General features: G+C 31.8%; 1 long non-coding RNA gene across 3 annotated transcripts; it reads right to left on the bottom strand.

Annotated features, from left to right (window-relative positions):
• Positions 1-1,425: 1,425 nt before the first annotated feature.
• Positions 1,426-3,316, bottom strand: LOC106299360. Of its 3 annotated transcripts, XR_001261762.1 has the most exons (8): positions 3,165-3,316; positions 2,996-3,057; positions 2,597-2,835; positions 2,430-2,520; positions 2,226-2,309; positions 2,036-2,104; positions 1,875-1,939; positions 1,426-1,779 (listed from the first exon to the last, which is right to left on the bottom strand). It is a non-coding gene; the product is annotated as an uncharacterized LOC106299360 (long non-coding RNA). The 3 variants fall into 3 exon arrangements; XR_001261761.1 differs by having other exon boundaries at positions 2,597-3,057; XR_001261763.1 differs by lacking the exon at positions 3,165-3,316 and having other exon boundaries at positions 2,935-3,130.
• Positions 3,317-7,426: the final 4,110 nt, after the last annotated feature.

Here is a 7,426-nt window from a genome sequence, read left to right as displayed (position 1 = left end):
TTCCGAGGAAATTCATTTCCTCGGAATTCCGTCGGAAATTTCCGAGGGATTTCCGAGGAAAGATGAATTTCCGAGGAGTTATTTCCGAGGACTTTTTTCGTCGGTATGTCGTCGGAATAGCGTTATTCCGACGACATACCGACGATTTTTTCCCTCAGTATGCCGCTGTTTTCTTGTAGTGGTACTCCTACTTAATAGTAAATTTATAAGGATGTTTTTTAAGAAATTTGCATATGTTTCTATTTGTTCAATTTTTTTATCCATACCATTTTTTTTTGACATTTAAGAATCCAATAAGAAATAAATGTTAACCTTTAGTATTAATTTGTATTGCTTTTAAATGACTTTTTAATAACTGGAGAAGGAATTTGATGTGTTTCATGGGAAATTATAGTACTCTAGAGTTGATTTATTTTATATAATAGTAGGGTTAAACCCGTCCTACTAACGGGTAAGCAAATGAAAAATAACTAAAAAGTAGATTATATTTTAATATACGTGTGAGAATATTTGGTTTGCTTTAAACTAAAATAATGTTAATCTTTACTATTTGTTTTTGTTTTTTTATTAAAAATAAAAGAATTTATAAATTAATAAAAAAATTTCATTAATGTAATTATTTTACCTTTTTTCTTTTTATACATTTCTAAACCTACTGTTGTAGATAATATGATAATTTTAATTTTGTTTCTAAAATTGATTATATAAGAATATACATATTTTATTAAAACTTTTTCAATTAAACCATATCATCCAAACTGATTAAGATTATTAAAAAATATTATTATTAGTTTTAGAGTATAATTGGTTGTTGTTTTATATTTATTTGATTACCTTTTGAATATGATTTTTGTACATTGGTTTTATTATATATATAATTAGTTTATCATCTCCTTAAAAATTTACCATATTTTTTATTAGTAATTTTTTTATGAAATATTGTTATTTTATTTTCATAATATTATTTTTTTCAATAGATATATTGCAAGCTATATTTTTGGATCATGTAACACTGATTCACTGAATAGCTATTTTGAACAGGAATTTTTAAAAGTATATTATTATGAAATTAATTATCTATTATAGTCTATTACTATAATATAAAGTTATAAAGTAGATTCAAAACAATAATTAGTTTAAAATCATAATATGCAGACTTTGATAAGCATATAAACCTTCGACCAACGGTACTTAGATATGGGCAAGTCTTTAGGATACAATTCATTGTATTGTTGTATCCAAACCCATTGGAAGTAGTGTCGAAAAATTCTTTTGATTCAATATACGAACTCGGTGGTTCGCAAGTTGCCGTAAACTTACTCTGTGCAAGCTATATCAATTGATGTACCAAGTGTTATTAACTGAAACAATTTTTTCCAAAGTAGTACTGTAACTGGTAATTTTCTAATGACTTGAGTAGAAGAATATTCAGAGAAGAAGATTAAAGAAGAATCGTAGTCTAGAATACTATATACAATAACACATAGACCAAATCATTGTGTACACTCGTATTATTTTTCTACATATGGGCTTATATATTAGTAAATATGATTAGACCCTACTTGCTGTTAAGACTTTTTATATTTAGACCAAGGTAGTTTGTTGATGTTTCCAGTTTGGGAGAAGGCTACACATCATTTCTAGCTTCTAGTTCATCAAAGTACTGCAGATCTCTATTTTGTATTCATCCTCTTGTGTCCTATCTCAGTAGCCGTACAACTGCAGCAGATACACATCTATTTCTCTCTTCAAAAGATCATGTCTGTCATGTTTAACGTGCTAAAGGATGACACAACCATCATCTCCGTTCATGAGACAGCCTTCATACTTTGAACATGAATAAGATTAGATGACATAGGGAAATAAATATCTACCTGAAACTTCTTCATGTACTATAGATTAATAATCGAGATCTGAATGTGTTCTGTTTTGACTGATCCTAAAACCACAAATATAAGACCTATTAATACAGTGCACCAAGAAAAAAACTCTTGCAAAATTATTCTCAGAAAAAATGGAATTGCAAGTGCCTCACTTTAAATGAAAGAGACATGTCTAGCTTCTGCATCAGTTTCCTTGTCGAAAAACACGTGTGACAAACGTCCTGCAGAAAAATATTCCATGTGTGTTTTAAGAATATTAGGATCCTCACACGTAAGCACTAAACTTTAAAATTAGTATAAGTGACAGTATGCATGTGTTTTTAACTCTAGACACAAATATACCTCCTACCATCTTTGGGTTTATGCTACTTGCAACAACAACCTTCAAGTTTCTTGTGAAAAGAGATCGCTTGTGAGTCAAACAGACTGAAAGTGACAATGATATGTGTGTGAAAAGGAAGGCATATCATAAAAAGGTCAACATATATGCAAAAGGAAATTAGATAATTTATGAAATTTTGACTAGATTCAAATATAGGAGAGTACCTGTCGATCTACATAGTCGCCATAACTCGCTCTTTTACTTGAGGAATGTCACTCACCGTACTTCTCATAGCAGTGAGCTCAGTAATAACGTCTGAGAGATTAATAACATCTTTTTTTATTCTGTTTCAATGATAAGTCTGTCATAAACAGTCTTTAAGAAGCTGTACCTAGAAGATGTGTGTTGGTGTTGTCTGGGCCAAGAAGCGAATCGTGATCACCGAAACGTTCTTCAGGAATGTGAGAATCTGGTTCGTTTAGCACATCTAGATTGGTTATATCAATGTACCGGACTGTCAGAAGCAAGTCTGAAAGCCTGAAGTTCTGGTTGCACCGGTGAACCAGCCTGGAGACGGTCTCTGTAAGTGGCTAGCCGGTGAACATTCATGGTGGCTGGCATGACGGTTGACTGTAACAAATGTGAAAGAGATCTTTATCAAACAACATTGAAAAAAACAAAAATAGGTTCAATGAAGATCTAAATCTATATAAAATAGATCATCCTTACGAAGGTGGTTGCTGGAAAAAAAAAATACTATGAGCATGAGATAATAAAATATTCAAATCACCAAGAATCAGCTTCCCAGAATCGGAGCAACCGCACATGGACGGTGTAAGAGCAGTCACCAGTCTTCAAATAACCAAGAAGAACCGATGAGTTAGCCATGATTGAAAATTTTCTTTGTTTTCTGTAGAATCACAAAATGTTACGATGATGTTCAAGAGTAGAAGACTTACCCTTTTATAGGTAAAGAAAACTGCCTTGGTGTTAGATGAGTATCATTAATGGGACGTTTCGGCTGACTTGATTTGATCTCCATTGTTGCTCTAGCTCATTCATCGCAGAGATAGAAGATGACGGCTAACCCTAATTCAAAGTGAACAGACAAAATTAGATACCATTCATAAAGCATAAGCCGACACGAAAGCCCAAAATTAACTGTATCCTAACTTAAATGAAACTGTGCGTTTTATGAAGATGATAGGTGTAGCGTTCACAGCCATCGACTAAGTGACGTGGCTTCACCAGAAAAGAGCAAAACACTCTTCACCAAGGAGAGAGCAAAACACTCTTTTATATATATAGATATATAAATACTTGCAAATACAAATTCAAGCAAAAAAATTAAATTAAATAAATAAAATAAAAGTACTCATACCACTTCAAAAAGGATGACATTACAAAACTGATGGTACAAAAACTCAATTTTCTTCCAGGGAGTCTAGCGGGAGTACACGGTGGGGCCTTATTTCCCAGCACCGGCGGCGACTCTGTGTTTATGTCCGGTGGTAGGGCTTCTCTGTGTTTATGTCCGGTGGTAGGGCTTCACGCCATTTGAAGCTAGGAGATGCTGTTCCCACCATGTCCTGCTCTCGTTAAATCCGCCTTTCAGTACGGTTATATGCCGTTTTTCTGGCTAAGAAGTGAGAAACCGAAATCAATGATACTGAATCGAGTCGGGAGATGCACCGTTTGGTGTTGACGTACTGGTCCGAGTGCTGCATTCTAATGTTTTGGAGACCAATGCTTGGTGTTAATGTTTAATCCCGATAAGGTTTAGTTAAGCTTGGTTTCATGTTTCGTTCACTTGTATGGTCTAATTGTACGGGTTTAAGAGACAGTTCTCTTCGGGTCGTGGAGGGAACTTGTTCTCATCGGGTAGAATTACAACAAAGTAGAAGATCGGGTAGCGTAGGATCCATCTATGTATTCCTGGGTGATATTAAATCACTTTGTTTGTAAATGTGGTTGAATCCTTGCGGTTGAAATCATGTACTACTCTTTGGTTAATATAAAGTTGAAGTTGAGAAAAAAAAACTCAATTTTCATCCTTACTTCTTTAAAATATCCACTATTTTAGTAATCTACCAAATAATAGAATCACCACTTGTCAAAATTACATGTAAAGTCTTTTACTTTATTTTGTCAAGCTTAAGATAAAATATGTTTTGAGAAAATAATAAAACTCGAGGATAGTCATAAAAGGACACAAAAGACGATGATAACACGATATTATTATATACATATGAAGTAAATCTTTCATAGATAGAAACATAAAGTATTGTTTGTTGTACATTCTTTTGTCAACAAAGATTGATGTCTATCTAAACTCTATTTGCACTTTTGCAGCGAATCTCGGTAATTTTAATTTGTATGCACCGTTAAAAAAGGTAAAAGATGAAAAGAGCAAGCAATGCTCTTGGCTGTTTTGAGTCTAAGAACAACGCATATTTGGGCCTTTAGACCCATTTTGATGTAATAGTATGAATTGCTGGTGAAAGACCGGAAATATTCACCACACTAGTATACTACCTGCCTTAAAAGTTTTGGTCAATGTTCTTAAAACCAGACAATAAAACTAAACCGGATATTAATTTAGATCGCAGTTCAATATGGTTCAGCCAGGAAAAATTTGATTCAATAATCTGGTTCAACATTTTTTAGATATAGAAATTTAAAACTAAAATTAGTAAATATAATTCATAAATAAAATATAAAAAATACTAAATAAAAAATATTATAAATCTAAGCTATTTTTTGTTCAAATAGTTGGTTTATAGATTTTTGATAATTTTAATAATTTGCATTAAGTTTAATAACTTTGAGATCCAATATGACTATTTGACCGGTTCATGATCAAACCAATTATAAGATCCAACCCGGCTACATGACCGGTTCATGGTCAAACCTGGTCTGACCACTGGATCTGTTCGGTTTTAAAAACACTTGTTTCAGTATATATATAGTTTCTTAAAAACTTAGTTTTGGTACTGGTTGTTAATAAGAAGACTCCTACACAACCTACACGAGTTCAGAGAGCATCCTCTGACTTCCAGACTCGTTGGAGTATTCTCGATATTGTTCTTCTTGGTATCATATATAACTATCATAATAATATAATTCTTACTTCTTAATGTAATAAAATTGTTAGAGTATTCTCAATATTGTGCTTCTTGATTGTGTCAAATGTCGTCTGTACTGATTATTAATTTACTCAAAGACTAACAAAAACACATCATGAAAGATTCGCATAGGTGGATATGAATAGTGGGGAGAGGTTCTATTTCTGAGCAGGGGCAGTCTTTGTATTGTATCATATTATATACTAGGGTCGGCCCGGGCTATGCCCGGAATTCTCAGTAACTTTTATTTTTATTTCTGTCATTTTAATTATTTTATACTATTTCAACATTATGTATATATACATTTATTATTAAAATATAAATCATTAGATAGTTTTCTAAAAATGAAACTTTTAATTTTTTTGGTCTACCAGATTTGGATTTTTGTTTATATTCAAAATTTGTTATTTTTATTATTGTAAATTATATAACACGTGATGAAAAAACATTCAAAGAAGCTGCATCCAGTTGTTGATTATTTTAGAATGTTAGATTTGTTTGTTTTGCAAGAATGTAGTGAACAACTTGCAATGCCGGACGATTGTTATATAGACCAAAAAGAAGCAAATATTTTACTCTATTTGTTAAATAATACTTGTGTCCTGTGTTGTATGCAAATTTTATGGTTTAATCTGGTTTCGAAAGAACTGATGTTGATATGGTAAAAGGCAAATATTATGGTTTAATCTGGCTTCGAAGGAACTGATGTTGATATGGTAAAAGGCTCTATTGATATCTTAAATATCTTTTGGACTCATATAGTAACGAATTGATGTTAAATTCTCTATTCACACACAAGTGAAAGAAGACAGTCCAAAGAAGAGGCAAGACCTTAAGATCACTTTAAATTTAGGCTGATCAAACCTTCACCTGGAAGCTAGTTTTTATTTATAGAGAAAACAAACAGGTCGGAGCTTACTGTGGAGATGCTAAAACTGATGGCGGATTGTATCCATTGCCTTATTGTTTTTCTTAGATACTGGTCGCGGAAGACACGTTTCACGTAAGACCATGATTAACTCAAGCTCTTAGGATGGGATTCTTAGCTTCGGCTAAGAATCGTATCTTAACTTTTAACTAAAAAAAACTAAGAACAATTTAAGAGATATAAGAGCCGGTTCCTACTCGAAAAGTGTTAAAAAAAATGTCAAATCATGAGTTAAGAATCCCAAATTAAGAGCCCAGGTTAATCATGCTCTTAAGTTCCGAAAGGTAAACAAATGCTATTTTCCATTGTCCATAACTAATAACAGAAACCTCTTTTTAGTTCAACTTAACGGTAACCACAATTTAATATTTATTGTACATATAAGTAAGTTTGAATAATTAGAAGAAAATAATAGTTGAAACTTGATATTTTAGTATATAATACCTATTAGTAAAATAGAGTAAATAATTATTTTATTTTTTTGACAACGATTTCATAGTTATTTTATTTTTTTGACAACGATTTCATAGTTTTTAGATATTATACTTTGTTGACAAAAATATGGGGTATAATGTACTGATAATTTTATAGACGTAAATATATTCAATTAATTATTTATTTACTTTAATTTTGTTTAACGATATAGTAAATGGTCTCAAGCGGCATGGTTATAAGTTAAGCCATAATATTTATTATTTAAATATTGTTCAGAATTAGTCATTTAGAGTGGTTGAAATTTGATAATTAAGAATTTGTGAAGCATAAAATGTTCTTATCACTAATTTATGTTTAAAGAGTAAAAGGAAAAAAAAAAACATTGGTCAAGGTTTTGTTGTATGCGCTTCAGAGTCTCTCATCTCTTCGATTCTTCTTCTACCTCATCGACTTTAATGTTGAAAGTAACTCGTTTATTTTCGATTTATGCAGTCTTTTTGTAAGTTTGAAGTTTTTTATGCTCTTATCATATTTTTTTCTTCAATCTGCTTGGATTTTTTCTGATAGTCATCTCTTCATCTTACTCTTCTTTTGATTCCAGTCTGAAATATAGATAAATGTGTTCCCAGCTTCTTGACCCGTGATTTCAGTGGAGCTGCTTTGAGGAAGAAACTCAGCCAGTAGAAGATGTGGTACAGAGATTCCTCCAAACATAAAAAAACTTAAATGCTGA

The sequence above is a fragment of the Brassica oleracea genome, chromosome C6, assembly GCF_000695525.1.
Source record: "Brassica oleracea var. oleracea cultivar TO1000 chromosome C6, BOL, whole genome shotgun sequence".
Lineage (NCBI taxonomy): Eukaryota > Viridiplantae > Streptophyta > Magnoliopsida > Brassicales > Brassicaceae > Brassica > Brassica oleracea.
The sequence above is the reverse complement of the archived record's forward strand: the minus strand, read 5'-3'. Positions and strand labels throughout refer to the sequence as shown.